This window comes from Trichechus manatus, unplaced genomic scaffold (genome assembly GCF_000243295.1).
Source record: "Trichechus manatus latirostris isolate Lorelei unplaced genomic scaffold, TriManLat1.0 scaffold00045, whole genome shotgun sequence".
In the NCBI taxonomy this organism is placed as follows: domain Eukaryota; kingdom Metazoa; phylum Chordata; class Mammalia; order Sirenia; family Trichechidae; genus Trichechus; species Trichechus manatus.
Window position 1 is genome coordinate 1968193 of NW_004443981.1, and position 20806 is coordinate 1988998.

Here is a 20806-nt window from a genome sequence, read left to right on the forward strand (position 1 = left end):
GCGGCCCCGGGCGGCTTCGACCGTGGGCAGTGGGGGCAGGTGGGGCCGGCGGCGCCCGGCCTGTCCCCTCCCCAGTCTCGGGCCACACGGGCGGGCGGGCGCTGCGCCTCTGGCAACGTGTCGCCGGAACGAACGCTCCTACCCCATCCGCATGCCTTACATGGCTCGAAAGTAAAAATAAAAAGAATTACTATGCAGGCGAGGCTCGCGAGGGGGGGAAAGAGATTCCACTTCTTCTCCCAAACTAGGGCGTCCTGATGGGACGCCCAGGGCCCTCTGGAGCCCTCTGCCAGTGCCCACCTCGTGCCTGTGGAGGGAAGTCACAAAGGCACCGCCACCTTCTGCCCAGGTGGCCCCTTCTCATGTTGTGTGTCTTCCAAAAGCAAGAGGGTGGCCATTACCAAGCAAAGGCCTGTCCTAGAGGGGTGAGGCCTCTCCAGCGGTTTGTGTTCCACCCTTGGGTCCAGTTCTAGGCCTCGAGCGAAAACAAGTCTCATCTTCCTATCTGGGGCTCTTGTGAACCAGACTGACAATTCTCAGGGCCACGCAGCAACCGGCAAAGCCACCACTCAAGTCTAGACACCTTCAGAGAACCCCCCGCAACTACAGCCGCGCCAACCAGCTGCCTTTGGAGAGAAGGAAAGGGCAGAGTCTAACAGGACACCCTGCTGGTGACATAAAATATGATTGTACAACACTCCCAGGTAGAGATTTAAAATCCGTAGGTTCCTTTACAGAAGAGAAGCCCTGGGCGCTTCTCCCACTACCCCCACCTGAGCCCACCTGAGCCAGCAGAGAGGCAATTCTGAGCTAAGGAAAAATCTTCCTCAGAAACTCCTCTGGCTTGCAGCCCCATTCAACCTAGCCACAGGGGAGAAGGACCCCACAGAGTTTCTGAATTTTTTCATTCCAAACAGTACGGAAAGCTGGATCCATCTGAGACATTCCTCTTAGCAAAGCAAGATGGTGGCAAGTCTCTAGCAAGGGCCTGTCTTTCAGACTTCCCACAGGCCTCACCATTTATCAGGTGTAAGGCAAAACCTGCCCAGGCCATGATTCACAACGGGAGGCTCAGGAAAGCCTGGGGGCTTCCAGTCTCTGCCCTTTTTATTACTGAGTATTTGATGTGACCAGGGTCACTGAGCTAAAGGTTCAAGGTGGAAGAGACCAACTAGATCATCGCTGAAGTCTCACCCCAGAGAGTCTAAGGATCATAACCAGTAACAAAGCCGGGATGGGAGCTCCGGTCTCCTGCGGTTCAGTCTAGTGAAGGTCACCAGGTCTCAACCCTCCATTAGGGCATCCATTGAGGGTGCTGAATCCAGCAGAAGAACCACCACCATCACCTGCTGTAGACTCTAGTCTGATCCATGACGACCCCATGTGTGTCAGACTAGAACTGTGCTCCATAGGGTTTTCAGTGGCTAACTGTCAGAAGCAGATCACCAGGCTTTTCTTCCAGGGTGCCTCTGGGTAGACTCAAACTGCCAACCTTTCGGTTAGCAACGAGCGCCTTAACCATTTGCACAATCCAGTGTCTCTCAAGGCCCCAGAAACCTTTGCGCTAGCCCCCTGCCATCCTGGAGAGGATAAAATTGTCTGCACCATGTCCCCTTCCATCACCAGCCACCAACCCTCCCCGCTAGAAATCTCATTACGTTACAGTCTTGTCTGTCTTCCTTGGAGTTCAAAAGAAGAGGTGTGAGCTGAAGGTTAGTGCACATGGAATATGCCATTCTTAAAACTCTCCATGCAGGCTCTTAGCTTCCAGGGTCTGAACTAGTCCTCCTAGGTGAACTAAAACTTAAAGACCTAGCAAGCTTTGGGCCAAGAGAAGCCATAAAGCGGACTCAGAGAAAAGCAGAGGGTGGGGTAAGGTGAGGTAAGATGCCTTTAATTAGCTTGCCTTTCTTTCCCTCTGCGTGTTTTTGGTCTCTTGTATTCTCAAACATATTTCTTAATTTCCCTCTTCCATTACAAATGTGGCAAGAGATTTAAGAAAGTGTCACCCAGAAAAGGAAGTGGTGGACTAGCCCTGTCTAATGGGGAGAGCGGGATACACATGTCTGTCTGGCTGGCTGAAAAGAGGAATCCAGAACTTTGCAAAATGTCAAAGGAGGGCTGAGTGTAAAGCCACAAGACCTCAGCTCTGAGACGTGCTCCCTGACAACAGGGGGCAGGAGTCAAATTAGTTTTGGGACAGCCACCTTCTCAATCCCTTTCTAGAGCTTTCGAAAAGTACACGTGTGTCTTTAGACTCTAAGAAGTCCCAAGGAAATAGGTTCAACTGTTTAAACCACTGTCTTGCAAACATGCTTGACAGCAGAATCTTACATGTGCCCATTACTCACTTTGGTAAACACTTATTTCCTGACTAGGGACTTCACGGACCTCTCTGCAGACTGCTTCTTCCCCACGAGGCCATAAACTGTACAGCAGCAGGACCAGTGTCTATTTTCTGCAGCAATGTATGTTGTTGTTAGGTACCGTCGAGTCTCGTGGCGACCTTACGTATGACAGAATGAAACGTTGTCTGTTCCTGCACCATCTCCGTGATTGTTGATACGTTTGAGCCCGTTGTTGAGGCTATTATGTCAATCCATCTCATTGGTGGCTTTCCTCGCTTTCAGTAACTTAACCCAGTGCCTGACACATATGGAAGACGCTCAACAAATATGTACTGAATAAATGAACTGAAATGTGCAACAATGTAATTAGTAGGATATTTGCTGGGACACTGTTTAAAGTTGTGAAACTTTGGAAATTGCTGGCCCCATGTTCCCTTTGTTCGCTTCCATTTGCAGTTTCCAGTAGTTTTAAATGAAGCTTTCCCTTCATGAATCATTTTCACATTCTCATATACTGTATGTGTGATACAATTTGCAAACATTTCATAAAGTAAAGAGTTTTGGGGAAAATATGTTTGCAAAGCTTTTCACAAAATGCTTTGAAGTCTTTTCAATCAGGAGGGACAAAACAGTCCTTTCCTGAAAAGGCTGGTTCTCTGAGTAAATGGGAGAATTGCTAAGTATAACCAATATGATATCCTATGTTGCGAGGTCTATCATCATTGTAGAGGTTTTGAGTATCAAACGCTCTACAAAGGCTTCTGTAGGCTCAGTGATGAGGGAAAATGCTCTCCAATTAAGATTTTGTGAGAGGGGAAACATTTGCTCTCTATTTCTGACTGTTTTTCTGTAACAAATTATGCTTGTGCTAGGTGCCATTAAGTCAGCTCCGACTCATAGCAGCCCTATGTACAGCAGAAGGAAACACTGCCTGGTCTTGCACCATCCTCACAATTATTGCTACATTTGAGCCCATCGTTGCAGCCACTGTGTCAATCCATCTTGTTGAGTGTCTTCTTCTTTTTCGCTGACCCTCTACTTTACCAGGCATGCTAATGAGAGACCAAATGTGGATGCATCTTGTTTTTTCAAACCTGGTAGAAAATCTACACTCAGCCGAGGACACCCTGAGCTGCCAGAAATTCTCCTGCTTCTCCTGCCCGCCTAGGTTACTTCCTGAAGCTAGGAGCTCGCGCGAGACGAGGCTGCCACTATCTGAGATCTTGGACCCCGTTTATTTATTTAACCACCACTTACATAGCACTTCCTTGGTACCAGCTGGTAAAGCTTTACAGATAATCACTTGTTTGAGCTTCACATCAACCCTGGGAGGTAGGTACTATTACAGATGAGGAACCCATCTTACTGATGAGGAACCAGGGACACCAAGAGGTTTGGCCCCCTGCCCAAAGTCACACAGCTGGTAAGTGATGGGGCTGGGATTTGAGTTCACAGAGTCTGGCTCCAGACCTGACAGCCATGTTGTCTGTAGGAACTAAGAAAGAGTTCAGATCAACCTAGAGCGTTTGGCTTCTTCTTAGAGAACTTCTTGGGGATCAAAGGCAGGAAGGATGGAAGCAGTGGGGCTCAAAGGAGGAAACACCGTGACGAGGAAAAAGAGGAGGAAGGAAAAGGGAACTTTAAAACTGAATGGAAGTTTGCTGTTACAGTATATGGAGAGCAATTAGGGTCACATAACAATGTATGTTTAAATTTTTATGAGAGACTGACTTGAATTGTAAACTTTCACTTAAACTACAACAATTAAAAAAAAAAAAAAGCCTGAATGGAAAGACACTACTTGCAGAGAACCAAAGTTCATTTTTGATGTCATAATTAATGGGTATGGTGTATCATTGCAATGATGTTACATTGTAATCCACCACCCATCTGTCAATTTGTCGTACTGTGGTGGCTTGTGTGTTGCTATGACGCTGGAAGCTATGCCACCGGTATTTCAAATACCAGCAGGGTCACCCATGGTGGACAGGTTTCAGTGGAGCTTCCAGACTAAGATGCGGAAAAAAGGCCTGGTGATCTACTTCCAAAAATTAGTCAGTGAAAACCCTATAGATCACAAGAGAATATTGTCCAAGACTTTGAGTAACTTACTTTGGACGTGTCATCAGGAGGGACCAATCTCTGGAGAAGGACATCATGTTTGTTAAAGTGGAGGGCCAGCAAAGGAAACTCTCAGTGAGATGGATTGACACAGTAGCTGCAACAATGGATGCAAACATACCAACGATCATGAAGATAGCGCAGGACCAGGTAAGGTTTCATTCTGTTACACATGGAGTCACCAGCAGTCAGAGCCAACTCGACTCCAACTAACAACAACAATTATTGTAATAAAAAAACCAAATCAACTAGATACTGAGAACCAAAGAGATTGTAAGTGCCTTGAAAGGCAACAACCCTGTCTTATACCTCGTTTCTGCTCACAGCATCGGGTACAGTGGTAATCAAAAATATAGATCACTTAACAGAAAAAGAAATACACTCCTGTTTCTAGTTCTCCTTCTCTCTCAACCTGGAATCTACTAACTATACAGATTAGTCAAAGAAAAGTAGCATCACCAACCCTTTCCACCTCCAAAGTTTTCAAGAGCTTTTCTTTTCCTTTCTCCAGTGAGTACAGCAAGTACCACAGTCTTACGGGTTTCTGTGGCCAAGTCCGCCAAACTCTCAACTATGCCAAGAAATAACTTCCCTCATTTTTCTTTTTCAGAGGGATGTGAAAGAAAACAATCAATTCTTCTCTTCAAGATTGTCTTTTTTAAACAGGGTAAAAGCTCCTAAGTTGATGAACTCTCTGGCAAACAGCACATGGATTAAAATATCACCAGCATTGTTTCCCTGCTGTACAAAGTTCTTATTTGGAGATTAGCGATTTATTCAACTTATTACAAGAGCCAAACCTGAAGTAGTCTCTTCTCCTCGACTGGCTTAGCGAAGTTCACCAACACTTTCCGTTTTGAAACCCCCATTCCTTCCAAAAATAGTCTTTCTTATGCCTTTAATATTGCGATTCAGGTGCACTTAAAATGTGCCCTTAAATTGTGAAGCATGACTTCACGTGAGGGCTTAATCTCATGAGGGGTGGGGCCTGGAAAGGAAGTAGCCAAATGGATTGCGAATTCTCAGTCTGTGGGGGCGTTCAACAGCACCTCATTTCTCGGTACTCAAAGACGCATGACTCTGACTGATTTCAAAGATTTGGCCCCCAAACAACCAGGCGTCCTTTTTCAGTTGGCATTTCTTCCAGAGAGGAATACTGAGCATCTTTCCTACATGCCTCACACAGGGCTAGGCCAGCTGTCTAACAATATGGAACCCAGAAGGGGGTGCTGCCCACGTTGGTGACGGCAGCAATTAGTGCCTGTTGCTCAGAGCAAATGTCAGGAAGACTTAGAATAGAGGCCCAGGAGCTTGGCTGAGACACCCCCGTGCAAGCACCCGTCCACCATGCGTGCCAGCAGAGGCCACTCAAGGGCCAAGGTGGGCATGGACAGCGTCTTGAACTTCCTGGTAGAGTCCACTTCCCAGGAGTGAATGTCAGAACTCTCTGTGGCTGCCCAGGCCAGGTTCAAAGGGGAGATGAACCTCATGATATCCTTTCCAAAGAAGTCCCACCTGCTCTTGGCATGCCCAAGCTCGTCTTCCCCACATACCAGCCTCCCAGGCAAGTCTGCAAGGGCACAGCGAGGAGGCAGCTACAACAGTTCCACTTTCTCATAATCACTTGGCCTGGGGAGAGGTTGAGATGGCTGGGATCTCAAAAGGTCATCTTGTCTACCCCTCTGTAGGCAAACACGTGGTCTTCTTTGGCCCTGGAAATCGTCAAGTCAAACCCCATGTGTTTCAGAGTAGAACTGTGCTCCGTAGGGTTTCAATGGCTGTGATATTTCACAAGTAGATTGCCAGGCCTTTCTTCCGAGGCATCTCTGGGTCGATTCAAACCGCCAACCTTTCGGTTAATAGCCAAGCGCATAACCACTTGCACCATCCACATCATATCAATGTGCAGAACTGTGACAATGCAGTCTTACTCTGAAGCATCCTTCTCTCTCCAGACTCCATGAACATCCCCTTGCCTGAACTGCCTGCCACCATCACCTGAGAGCCTGGCTGGCTCAGCTGTTCTACAGCTACTCCCCAGCTTGCAGCTTTTGAGTAACTTGGATATCAAACCAAACACAAAAGGGTATAAATACCCAATTGTTGCTAGAATGCTCATTCCATCCACTTTATTCTCTCTGGCCGACATAAGTGAACGATTTGTTTTGTTTTGTTTTTAATCTCCCAAAAACTTTTCATTTAAACTTGGGGTGCAAAAGCCTTCTGAAATGCGCAAGTTGCTGGACCAGCCCAGAGGGGGAGAGGGAAGGTTTCAATGAAATAGAAAAGCCAGCGCAGACCTGCAGGGAAGCAGCGTGCCCTGCAACAAGGCAGCCAACTGCCAAACTGTCATTTTGTTCAGCGGCTGAACAGAAGGCTCATGTAATGACAACCACAAAACTCATTTAAAGTCTGAAAAGGTGACTAATGAGCTCATTCATGCTGGCTATAAATTATTCACTACAACACTGATCCCACTCAAGACAAATAGTAAAGTAAACTTTAAACACAGACATCGCGGGCGTCCAAAGGCAAGCAAGTTATGTCTGTAAAACTTTTCACAATGAGAGGGATACTTGTCTTTCCTGTGTCTATTGTCACACTCATTCTTCTGTTTACTTTTTCTTTTTTACTGCCTTTAATCAAGTTTAAGCAGACACAGCTGTTACACATTTATTTCTCTGTTGCACTTTTTTTCCCATTAGTTATTACGAGCAATCATGATGCTCTAAAAATAGCAGCAAATTATATTCTCTAGAAATTGAAGGCTGACCTTAAAATGAAGCCCAGGTCTTCAGAAGAAAATTCATATGCACATTTTGGGTGAGAGCACTGCACAAAGGCAGAGCAGAGCACAAGGGCCCAGCATTTTCCTACCCTCGGAGAGGTTCTCAGTTCGGTTCCAAATCCCCTTTGGTTCTAGTGGAAACGGGTTGTTTCAAAACCCTGCGATGCAGAACCTGCCTTAATGGTCACGTCTTGGTTAAGATTTTCATTAAAACTCATAATCTGTAATGGAGTAAAAGCAGCAATGTCTTATGCAGGCTTTTCAGCACAGATAAACACAACAGCAGGTTTGTTGAAAACCCACCACATTGCTGCAGACGACTTTCGGTTTCCTGTTTAATATTAAATAAAGAATTTGGGCTCTTCTGTTTTTATAACTGTGCTATTTTCCTACGCCTGTCGCTACTAAAAGCATTATGACTGTGTGGATAAGGAGGCCCATGTTTTTCAAACTTTTTTTAATCTTAGTATCGCTTTCCAAGACACAACAAGAGTTAAGCGTTTCAAACCTGTTTAACACATTTTTTTAAAAAAATAGTCCCCAAAGAAGTACTTACATTAGCTCTTGGTCAAATCACGGAACATTATATATTTTAAATTGCTTTGAATACTTTGAAAAAGAGCCACAGAAAACACTCACATTCAAATACCACCAGATGGAGGTTCTGACTAACCAAAAGTGAAAGCAAACAAGTTTGAAGCAGAGTCGAGCCCTTGCACACACAGGAAAAATGAATGGTGTTGGGCTGGGGAGTCTTGCATAACATGAGAAATAACGCAGGGAGGCAAGTTAAGACCGGACTTCAAACTGAGACTGGGCCAAGCTCTGTCTCCATTTAAGGACAATCTCTCATATGGTTTTCACAGTTTCTTGCACAGGAACTAAAGGCTTGTCCAGCCATTTCTGTTGTCTGAACTGAAAAGCAACTTTTTTTTTTAAGTCGAGAGAAGGGAGTCTTGCAGTATTTGCAGCGAAGTACTTTGCCACCTGCCAACAGCAATCCTGGCGGTCTTCACGTGTGCAGCGTGTCTTTAGTCATGTTTCCTGTGTGTAGTGAGAAGCCATTCTTTCGGTCCTCTGTGCAAGAGTTCTTACAGTTGTTGCTGCTGTTGTGGTGGTTGTTTAATCAAACAACACATGACTTCAAACTCCAATTTGAACCAAAGAAGGGAAAAGTCAGAAATGGTATCTTGTTCAGATCTCAGCTGTTCCGCCAATCTCCACTGACTGGGTTCCCGTCCACTTCTCTGTAGGAGACCCCACCCTACCCCCAAATAAACCTACTGCCATGGAGTTGATTCCAACTCATAGCAACCTGATAGGACAGAGTGGAACTGTCCCATAGGGTTTCCAAGGCTTTAAATCTTTACAGAACCAGACTGCTATATCGTTTGTCCGTGGAACGGCTGGTGGGTTTGAACCACCAACCTTTCGGTTAGCAGCTGGGCACTTAGCCACTGTACCACAAGGGCTCCTTTTCTCTGTGGAAGGGTGGGGGCAGAACACCGCTTTGAAGGGAGCCACGGGTCGACTCCTTCCCTAGAAACGTGTCTGACAGGCAGGGTTCCGTTTCCCTTCATTGGTGGGAAACCTGGCATGCCCAGAGACCTGTCCTGACACCACCCTGCTCCTGATTTTTCCCAAGAAGGACCAAAGGTGATGTCAGTCTTGCCTGAGGATGTTCAAGTCACCTGAACAACAGTCAAAACAGAACAACGAACACCAAGTACTTCAAAGAATTATCAAACATATAACAACGAAAGCGTTGACTGATCGAGTGCTTCCTACATACCAGACACCATACCAAGAGCTTTACCTGTATTATTTATTTCATCCTCCCAAGACCCTTCCAGGATAGGTGCTCTCATCCCCATTTTACAGATGAAGACACTGAGGTTTGAAGAGGTTAAAAAATTTGCCAGTGATCAACAGCTGGTTCTCAAAGAAAAACCCGTTGCTGTTAAGTTGACTCTGACTAATGGTGACCTCCCGTGTGTCAGAGTAGAACTGTGCTCCACAGGGTTTTCAGTGGCTGATTTCTCACTGGGTCGGCTCAGCCTTTAATCTTTCGGTTAGCAGTCAAGCGTGTTAACCGTTTGCAGCACCCGGGAACTCTGGTGCTTATAGAAGTGAGATGAAATTTAAGACCCCCTAGGTTATTTTGGCTGCAGAGCCCACCCTCTTAAGTACTACACTCCCCTACCTATTTATACTCTCCAAGATCTAATTTCCAAGAATGTTAACTTGCTGCCTATTATCTACCTCCTGGGCTTCTTCCCCATAGTTTTTGCTTTTTTTTTTTTTTTTTTTTTGGTTTGGGTTTTGCATAGCATTTTTCTAATGGGCTACTAAACATAAACACCTCTTTCCACTCTCACAAGCTTAGTTCCTAATGCTTACACAGACATAGACACCATTGATTACATGGACAAACATATATACACAATACTGAAAGATCCAGGCAATGCCCCAACATAGCTGGTTACACACCAGCACACTGTGCTTCTGTCTGAAATCTTACAACACAAAGGTTTGGAAGAAAGCTCATGACAGCTGAGAGCTCCAGAGGCCAAGCCTGAAATCTCCAGCTACTCCCATTTCCCGCCTAGACCTTCAGAGGAAATGGGCAGCTGTGAAGTTGCCCTAGGCAACTATAGAGCAATCTACTCTTTCTCCAGTCCCCACTCCGCTCCTCAACAACCCGCTAAATGAACCCTTGTTAGTAATCTACTGCCACAAGGATAAAGATCCTATGATTTCAATTCAAGCTAATACTTCACAAGCAGACATCTGACTAGACACAAACTCTTTCTTTTATTCTTTGCACACAGTTAGGTGCTTACCATTTGCTAGTTTAGAAATAGCAATTGACTACCACACCAGAACTGTTTCCCAAAAGCTACTGTATATTATCCACCACTTGTCTGTCAGTTTGTTATATTGTGGTGGCTTGCGTGTTGCTGTGATGCTGGAAGCTATGCCACCGATATTTCAAATACCAGCAGGTTCACCTATGATGGATACGTTTCAGTGGACCTTCCAAACTAAGGCTAGGAAGAAAGACCTGGTGATCTACTTCCAAAGATTAGCCAATACAAACCTTATGGATCACAACAGAACACTGTCCAATTCACTTACTTTGGACACGTCATCAGAAAGAGACAATCACTGGAAGAGGACATCATGTTTGGTGACGTAGAGGACCAGAAGGTGAAGGAGACCCTCAGTGAGATGGATTGGCACAACAGCCGTAACAAAGGACTCATACATGCTGGTGATTGTGAGGATGACGCAGGGCTGGGTGATGTTTCGTTCCATTGTACATAAGGTCACCATAAGTGGACTCTACAGCAGCTATCTACCATATTTTTACACAAATAACGCTCCCCCTCAAGATTATTTTCGTAAGTATGCTATGTTAATATTTTTACAGCTACATGTGGAAAAGGACTGGCATGGCTGCACTTGTGAGCTTGCGTCTGGGGGGAGGGAGGGTGTGGCTGGCAAACAAATGCAGAAGGCACACGTTATTTGCATAGAAATTCGGTTATCTATCTATCTACTGAATAACATAGAGAACGAGGTCAAGGCACAGGTCAACCTCGGCCAACTCTATAAATTCAAAAATTAGCCAGCCATGATGAGAATACATTGGTTGTACTACTAATCAGATTAACTTTGTTTTCCATATATCCTGGACAGGAGGGTAAATTTCCCTACTAGGTCACACAAACCCTATAGTCTTAAGATTGAGGGGATACAGGCTCCCTTCGCTCACTGCCATCTCCCACATCCATGTTATTGTCACAGTCATGGTACACTCCCAAATAGCTTTTGGTCCAAAGCCAAGGAGCTCATTCCCTCACAAACTACCCCTAGATGCTTCCTTAAAAGTTTTCCTGGTGCCACTACTGGAAACTTGTCTCAAAACTAGCAAAAGGTTCCATAAAAAGTAGATGAAGTAGAAAGCTGAGGTCTGTGGTTTTGTTCTTGAGAAACCCTCAACTATCCACAAGGATCTGATTCCACTGCCATTTAGAGGAACTCTTCAGTGTCTGCCAACACCAGCTCCCTCTGAATCCAAATTAAACCTCTCTGGCTTCCTGGTGACACCAGCATTGCAGCAGAGTCTCCAATGGTTATATTAAGAAAACTAAGCCCTGCCCAGACCTTCCCGAATCTCTTCTGAATGAACGACCACATTGGGTTAGATGCACAGAAGATACACTTCCTAATGCAGAGCAGGTTTCATATGCTGTTTCCTAGGGCTCCTCCTTCAAACCCACCATTGTTCACTCTTCTTATCAAAGTCAACAACTCATGGGCAGGAGAAAATTGCCTAAGCCTGACTGCCCTGACTTATCATTTAATCTAAACCAAAACCAAACCAAACCCATTGCCATCGAGTCGATTCTGACTCATACTGACCCTATACCTATAGGACAGCGTAGAACTGCCCCACAGAGTTTCCAAGGAGCACCTGGTGGATTTGAACTGCCAACCTTTTGGTTAGCAGCCACAGCTTTTAACCACTATGCCACCAGGGTTTCCGTTAATCTAAACAGAGCTATTTATTTACTAATTTCAGTCTTAGCTTGATAGAACTGGCCAGGAAAGTTTTTGTTTATTCATTAAATAAACCAATTCACGTAAGAAGAAAACAAAATCTAAAAGGTTAGCCTTAGGAAGGACTTCACTAATGATGTCCTACAAGCCCCTCCTTTTACAAACGAGGCAACTGAGGCCCAGAGAAGTGGTATGATTTAGGGATACATGTCAGGATACATATTTTTGGTTTCCTCTGCTGTGTCTACTCCCTTCCCAACAGTGCCCCCAACTCCCAGTCTTGTGTTTTGGGTGGGACCCATCCCATCCCCAGCTTTGGGATGTTGGATTGGTTAAAGAATGGGTAGGTCCAGCCAGGACTTGCTACAGGAGCCAACACATTTCCTCTGTTGTTTAAGACGGTCTGAGTTGACTCTTCTGTCACTTGCAACCAAAACCATCCCAACCAGTAGACATGGTGAGTCAGTGCCCAAGCGGGTTTTTTAACTCCCTGTCCACGGCGGTTTTTGCCACACTTAAGTCTTTAGTGTTACCATATTTGGAGAGAAAGCATGATTTTGACAAGTTGAATGGCTAGACTTGATAAGAATAAAAAGATTTGGGAGAAAACTACCAAATTATATGTCATCATTGATCAAAGAGCACTCGTGTAAATGTGGCCGTGTTAATAGAGTATTATTGATGAATGGAGAATTCCTGAATGGAGATTAACCATGGAGAATGCTTGGTTGATGGAGAAGGAGCTGAACAGATTTAGCTCTATTTAGAACCTGAGGTAAAACATGACTCCCACTTAGGTCTCCAGCTTGACCTGGGGCTGGGCCCACTGCCACCTGGCAGGGGCACAGCGCCTCATCTTTATATGCCTAAGTGCCCAGCCCAGGGTCAGGGGCTGATGATGGGATGATGATGGTCATAATGGCTACGTATACTGAGCAGTTACTATATGCCAGACACTGTGCTGAGTGTTTTACCTGCTTCATGTCATTCAACACTCCCAATAACCAATGTGAAGTAGGCTGAGCAATATAGACGGTTAACAAATGAGGTTGAATGAATGACTGTTGTTTAAATTTAACTAATTGGAAGATTATATTCAGTGTGGATGAGAATACATTCTTTAATAATTGCAAAACTATAAAATGAAAAAGATGAAATGTCAATAAATGTTACATATATTGTTGTTGCTATTAGCTGCTGTCAAATCACTCCCCAATTCATGATGACCCCATGTGTTACAGAGTAGAATTGCTCCATAGGGTTTTCTTGGCTGTAATCTTTACGGAAACCCTGGTGGCATAGTGATTAAGTGCTATGGCTGCTAACCAAAAGGTGTCAGCAGTCCAAATCCACCAGGTGCTCCTTGGAAACCCTGTGGGGCAGTTCGACTCTGTCCTATAGGGTCACTATGAGTCGGAATCGACTTGACGGCAATGGGTTTGGTTTGGTTTTTGGGTAATCTTTATGGAAGCAGATTGCCAGGCCTTTCTTCCATGGAGTTGCTGGATGGGTTCTAACCGCCAGCCTTTAGGTTAGCAGACGATTGCAAACCACTTTTGCCACCCAAGCTCCCAATATTAAATATCTATGTATATATATAATACACATTCCAATTTAGTTAACATTTATTCAGTACTCACAGAAGGATTTACCATAAAATATTGGGGAAAATATTGAGGCCCTGGCAATGGGCTAAATGAGCATCTCTTCTATTTACAATTAGTCACAAGAAAACTTAAAATAGCATGAAACCTTAGAGCTCAATAACGAGTTGTGAAGCTAACATTTTTTTCCTAAACTATCAATTAAAAAAAAAAAAAATCCAGCCAACTACGCTAGAGGAATAAGTGCATATTCTTGCGATTCTCTCTAGAGAAAATGGCATTCCAAACTCATTGTCATATGAAGAAATGATCAGAGTATGCAGCCAAAAAAAGTACCAAAAAAAAGTAATGCAAAAGCATGTCAAACAGCTGATTAGTAATATTTTTTTTCCTGGATTTTGTGATGATTGTCTTGTCAGCTTTTTAAACATACACCTTTTTGTGCTTTATTTTCTCATTCGAAATAAATGCTCACTGGTACACTTGGTTTTGTATTTGTAACTTTACATTCTTTTCTTAAAAGATAAAAAAAACAGTTGTCATCAAGAGGATTCCGACTCATGGTGACCCCATGTGTGTCATAGAACTGTGCTCCATAAGGTTTTCAATGGCTGTGACTTTTCAGAAGTAGATCGCCAGGCCTTTCTTCCATGGTGCCTCTGGGTGGACTCAAACTTCCAACCTTTTTGTTAGCTGGCTCCTGTTGTTAAAGAGGGCCCCACGTCTACCCCCGTGTCTACCTGCTATGTACTGGGCTCATAGCTTTATAAGGATTATCTCCTCCAACTCTGCCAACAGTTCTTTGAGGTAGGTACTGTTACTGTCACTTTATGATGAGGGACATAGGCCTTAAGGAGGTTAAAACAACCTGCCAAAACTGACCTAGCTAAGGAGCAGCAGAGCCAGATTAAACCCAGCAGTCGGATTCTGAGGACTCCTAACCAGGGTGCCAACCTGTCGGGCCAGTTCTGCTTCTTAGCCTGTCCACCTCCCACCCATTCTCCCATGGAGGCGTGCCTTCTGAGCCTCTGGCTGCAGTCACAGCTTCCAGGTAGGGCTCACAGGGCTTTGGGATAAGGGAGTAACTCAAACCTGTTGAGCAGAGAGAACCCCCATGTCAATTCACTGCAGAGCTGGGCTCTACCCTTGTTGACTGGCAGCAGTGGGACCATGCACTGAGTCACCTTTTGGCCATAACCTCTTAGTCATTAGCTGGCTCTTTCCGTTGATGTTATTTTTGTCTTAGGTGATGCCTATCAGACTGCAGCAAGACAGACACTATGGCGACAATGGGTCCACATGTCCAAGCCACAGTGAGAGCTGAACGCTGCCCTCTTCAGGGGCAAACACACAGGGCGCTGGTCTGACCGGGCAAAAGGAAGCCCTGGGTCGAGGGTAGGTGAGCGCATAGCTGAGGCCTCTGCTTTCATCATCTCCAACTCTCCTCCCCAAGGCCTGGTCCCAGCCGCCTCACCACCCAAAACCCACCCACAGCCATCAAGTCAATTCCGCCTCAGAGCGACCCTATAGGACAGAGTAGAACTGCCCCATAGGGTTTCCAAGGAGCAGCTGGTGGATTCGAGCTCTTAACCAATGCACCATCAGGGCTCCGCCGGGCCACCAGGACGCCTAAACAGGGCCCTGCTTTCCCTCCCCCCAGATGCCTTTGCTCTTCCCCAATCTGTTTGTAGGAGCCCTGGTGGCGCTGTGGTTAAAGCGCCGGGCTGCTAACCAAAAGGTTGGTGGTTGGAACCCAGCAGCCACTCCATGGGAGAAAGATAAAGCAGTCTGCTTCCATAAAGATTATAGCCTTGGAAACCCTATGGGGCAATTCTACTCTGTCCTATAGGGTCACCACAAGTCAGAATCTACTGGATGGCAATGGATTTGGTTTTTCCGGTTTTAACCTGCTTGGCCCTTGCCCCTTTCTTAGCCTCTATAACAACAACAACAACATTCAGAACCACAAAAGTTGCATCTGCATAATGCTTTGCGAACTGGCCACAGACGCAGTTCACCAGAACCCCACCTCTCCCCTGAGGCCCTTCCCTCGAGGCCTCCTCCCCAGCTACCTGGGCCCTCCATGATCTCTACCCCCTGCTCAGAAGGAATGGACCTGCTATTTTATGTGTCACTCATTTTCTGCTGGGGCAGTGATTAGCTGTGCCAGGAGGAGTCCCCAGGACCAGTGGAACACAATGCCTTTCTCTACTATTAAAATGGTATCAGTGCTAATTATCAGCACTCTGGTTCACCCCCACTAGCTTGAGTAGAAAGGGCCTTCCCTCAGCAGGGTTAACCAGCAGGTACAGGATCAGGGTATAGATATGCAAAGTCCAGAGAGAGAGGCCGGGCTCCAAACCTGCAGGGCCTGGCGGGTACCTGCGTCAACATATCTAAAGAAATAAACCATCCTCCCTAGAGGAGGAAGAGGGTGGAAGTGGGCTCAGGGTGGGGGTGAGGGGTACTGCAGGGCCCTTACAAAGGTGAGACCTGGAACCCCAGCTGGGTCAGCCTCTTCCCTGCCCATACAGCAGGCTAGCAGCATGAACCCTGGCCTGGAGGGTTAGGTCCAAGCAACAATGGCATCTATTTGCACAGAGGGCTGTGTGGCCAGGTGACTTTTCCAATGGCACTCAACACTCAAATCATCCAACTTTCCCGTCTCCATCCCCACGCACACTTTCATGAGGCAGGAATACCTCTCACTGTAAATGAAAACATGGGCTTTCTGATTTGCTCCACCAGTCACGCGAGCTTATGCAATAGACTCACCCCTGAGAAACAGGTCTGTTCTCTGAACTGAAGTCAGTTCATGGAGGTGAACTTCCCACAGGGAGTTCTCCTTCATTGCACCCAACACTGCTGTTGGCCACAGTGACCCACTGGGAAACACTCAGGTCTTCTGAGCAAGCTAAATAGGCAAAGACATGCCCACCACACATGAAGAGTTAGAAATCTTTGCTGAGTGAGGGGTTGAATGGGATGGATCCATCTGCTCTGTGAAGCAACACATCCATTAGAAGAAATACAATTTGGGCAAATCATTGGCTCTCTCTGTGCCTGTCTTAGTCATCTAGCGCTGCTATAACAGAAATACCACAAGTGGATGGCTTCAACAAACAGAAGTTTATTCTCTCACAGTCTAGTAGGCTAAAAGTCCAAATTCAGGGCATCAGCTCCAGGGGAGGGCTTTCTCTGTTAGCTCTGGAGGAAGGTCCTTGTCATCAATTTTTCCCTGGACTAGGAGCTTCTCAGTGCAGGGACCCCAGATCCAAAGGACGCGCTATTCTCCTGGCATTACTTTCTTGGTGGTCTAAGGCATCCATGTCTCTCTGCTCGCTTCTCTCTTTAATATCTCAACAGAGGTTGGCTTAAAACGCAGTCTAATCTTGTAGATTGAGTCTTGCCTCATTAACGTAACCACCACTAATCCCATCTCATTAACATCGCAGAGATAGGATTTACAACACATAGGAAAATCACATCAGGTGACAAAATGGTAGACAATCACACAATACTGGGAATCATGGCCTAGCCAAATTGACAGATATTTTGTGGGGACATAATTCAATCCATGGCAGTGCCTTAGTGCCCTCCCCTGTAAAATGGACAAGTACAATACTAGCTACTGTGTTGTTGTTAGTTGCTGTTGAGTCTATTCTGACTCATGGTGACCCCATGTGTTACAGACCAGAACTCTCCATAGGGTTTTCTTGGCTGTAATCTTTTTTTTATTATTACTATTTTTTTTATTGTACTTTAGATGAAGGTTTACAGAACAAACTAGTTTCTCATTCAACAGTTAGTACACATTTTTTTTTATGACATTGGTAACAACCCCATGACATGTCAACACTCTCCCTTCTCGACCTTGGGTTCCCTGTTATCAGCTTTCCTGTCCCCTTCTGCCTTCTCATCCTTGCCAGTGGGCTGTTGTGCCCCCTTGGTCTCATTTTGTTTTATGGGCCTGTCTCATCTTTGGCTGAAGGGTAAACCACAGGAGCGACTTCATTACTGAGCTAAAAGGGGGTATCCGGGGGCCATACTCTCAGGGTTTCTTCAGTCTCTGTCAGGCCAGTAAGTTTGGTCTTTTTTTGTGAGTTAGAATTTTGTTCTACATTTCTCTCTGGCTCTGTCCAGGACCCTTTACTGTGATCCCTGTCAGAGCAGTCAGTGGTGGTAGCTGGGCACCATCTAGTTGTACCGGACTTAGTCTGGTGGAGGCTGTGGTAGATGTGGTACATCAGTCCTTTGGACTAATCTTTCCCCTGTGTCCTTAGTTTTCTTCATTCTCCGTTGCTCCCCAAGGGGTGAGACCAGTGGAGTATCTTAGGCTTTTAAGACCCCAGACACTACTCATCAAAGTATAATGTAGAACATCTTCTCCATAAACTATGCTATGCCAATTGAGCTAGATGTTCCCTAAGACCATGGTCCCCACAGCCTTCAGCTTGGCTATAATCTTTATGGAAGCAGACTGTCAGGCCTTTCTTCTGCAGTGCTGCTGGGTTTCTTCTGCAATGCCACTAGGTGGCTTTGAACCGTCAACCTTTAGGTCAGTTACCTGTTATCCGTTGCTGTGGTGTCGATTCCGACTCATGGCGACCCTATAGGACAGAGTAGAACTGTCCCATAGGGTTTCCAAGAAGCATCTGGTGGATTTGTACTGCCAACCTTTTTGGTTAGCAGCCATAGTTCTTAACCACTATGCCAGCAGGGTTTCCTTTAGGTCAGTACTCTAGTGCAAACCATCTGTGCCCCCAGGGACCTGCGAGGAATATTAAATAATTACATAAGCTGGCATATGTAAAGTATCTAGCATGGCACAACCAATCAGTTGCCATCAAGTCAATTCTGAGTCATAGTGACCTCATGTGTATCAGAGTAGAACTTAAAAAGTAGATCACCAGGCTTTTCTTCTGAAGCATCTCTGGATGGACTTGAACCTCCAACCTTTTGGTTAGCAGCCGAGTACATTAACCATTTGTACCACCCATGGAACAACATTAATGCTATACAAGCATTTGCTATTATTCTGTATAATATAAAAAGAATTATAATAGAAGGAGAGTTCAGAGCTGACTTGAAATATTATTTGCTCTTTATTTATGTCTCTCATTCCCGTCCTAATACATTAAACTTGCCTAAAACTGGTCTGTTTTCTTCTAAGCAGAATGATTAAACCCTCCTCTCGTTTCTTTCTTTACAGTTTAAGCTATAAAGAAATCACTAAAATTCTTCCTTAGAGTTCGTTAGAATTTCCCAGTATTTTCTACAATTCCCGAAAGACCATTGAAAAACTTTTCAGTCCTTGGTCCTGCTCTGCCCTGCGCCCCCAAGCCTCTGTTGAAAGAAGGACAAACAGCATTTGGCTCTTAAAACAGCAAAGCTGAAATAAACTTACCTGACCATAATGACCAAAATCTCACATTCCAGCCCAGTTTGTACCTACCACTGCCCTTGGAGAATGTGCATGTTCCTCCCCGGGAGTCACGATGGGTAACCTAAAGGAATTGGCAGTTAGCTTTCAGGACATTTTTTTCTCAGATTTTTATCAAGGAGCCCTGGTGGTGCGATAGTTAATTGCTGGGCTGCTAAGCAAAAGGCTGGTGGTTCGAACCCATCCAGGGGCTCTGTGGAGCAAGACCTGGTGATCTGTTCCCGTAAAATTACAGCCTATGGGGCAGTTCTACTCTGTCACATGGGGTCACCATGAGTCCAAAAAAACAACTCAACGGCACCTAACAACAACACGTTCCTCTCAGAAGAAGGCTATCAGCCATCTCTAGTAACACTTCCTAAGATGCCAGCGTTACCTCAACGCAGATGGGACAAATTGCTCCTAGCTTTGTGCCGCCAATAAAAACAGCTTATTGCGGTGGGCCATGGTGTGAGCAGGGAGGGAGCTCAGGGTAACACAATCGTCATGATTATGATTTTCAGATGTGAGACATGGGAGAGCCCGTGGAATATGGTGTCGACTCTGTGCATAATGGAACATTCTGGATGTGCAGGAAGACGATGCCAATCTGCCCTTCAGTAGTGGAGAACACACCCAGCGCTGGTTAGTTTAGGGACTGCAAGTGCCCTGACTCCTTCATAATGCAAAACGTCTTCCCCACTCCATGTCTCTCTTGTGACCTAGGGCCCATGTTCATGGACTGACTGGCTCGTGTTAAGGTACATATAATCTATTGCTTGAAAATCAATTTCCCAACTTTATCCTAACTAGCCAGTCTTCCCAGCCATGGACATAATTTACACATTAGCCTACACCCAACTGCGGGGCCTGCTAAGTTTTCAAACTGAAAGTTTCTTATAGCCAAGCTGACTTTCCAGCTCAACATCAAGAACAGAGAGGAGAAAACCTTCAGTAGCAGGGGTCAGCAAACTATAACCTGTGGGCCAAATCCTGCCTGTTTTTGTAAATAAAGTTTTATTGGAACACAGTCACACTCATTTGCTTGTGTACTATGGCGGCTCTAATGCTACAAGGGCAGAATCGAGTAGTTGCAACAGAAACCATAGGGTCTACAAAGCCATCAGAAATTTAACAGAGGTCCCTGATGGCTATGACTCATGGTTTAAAAGGAACAGTTTCCTAACAAGATAGCAGGAGGAAACTTGGGTTCAAGTGCTGTTCAGCTTTGTGAGGTCATGCAAGTATTTTTACCTCTCTGTTACCACTTCATTCATAAAATAGGATTAGTCATGGGTGGCAACAGCATCACAAATAATTAGCTAACACCTCAGCATAGGCACTTTGGCCACGCTATGAGAAGAGCCGGCTATTTGTTTTCTGAAGGGCAAGAAGTCCTGCCTTGCTCGGTATACCACTGTTTCATGGCTGGAATAAGAAATGCTCCTTTTTAGCCAGCTGGACTGTACATAGATGGAGTCCCTGTGTGGCACAATCAGTTAAGCACTGGACTTCTAACCAAAAGGTTGGTGGTTTGAACCCACCTAGAGGTGTCTCAGAAGAAAGGCCTGGCCATCTGCTTCCAAAAGGTCACAGCCTTGAAAACCCTATGGAGGCAGTTCTAGGGTCAGGGGGTGCAGTGGTTAGGGTCAGAGAAGGGAGTGTGGCTGGTATCAGAACAGAAGTGAGCAGAACTGATAATAAACTGGTTTGGACAAAGCAACAGTTTGGTGTCAGAGAAGTGAGAAATGGGATTTGATATTTTCCGCATACATTTGGTGTCAGAGAAGTGGGATTTGATATTTTCTTTATAGATACACACTGGCAAATTGTTCTTCGGAAAGGTAATCCTGATTTCTATCCCCTACCATCGATTATGAGAGTGAGAAGCCTAGCATTTTCTCCAGAGAGACGTGTGTTTGTTGAGGGGGAAATTGTAGAATCCCTCAGTAGGTGT

The 20806-nt window shown here is 45.4% G+C and overlaps 1 protein-coding gene across 6 annotated transcripts in view; it reads right to left on the bottom strand.

Moving 5' to 3' along the window:
* FOXN3 (forkhead box N3) overlaps positions 1-20806 on the bottom strand; it is a 454396-nt gene that overhangs the window by 272954 nt on the left and 160636 nt on the right. The window contains exon 1 of one of the 6 annotated variants that reach the window (XM_023731692.1): positions 7814-8588. The exons of 3 other annotated variants lie outside the window; for them this stretch is intronic. The gene's annotated coding sequence lies outside the window, so the exon portion shown is untranslated. Of the gene's footprint in view, positions 1-1658; positions 1853-5269; positions 5300-7813; positions 8589-20806 lie in introns of those variants that run through there. 2 more of the 6 variants (XM_023731691.1, XM_023731690.1) reach the window with 2 other exon arrangements.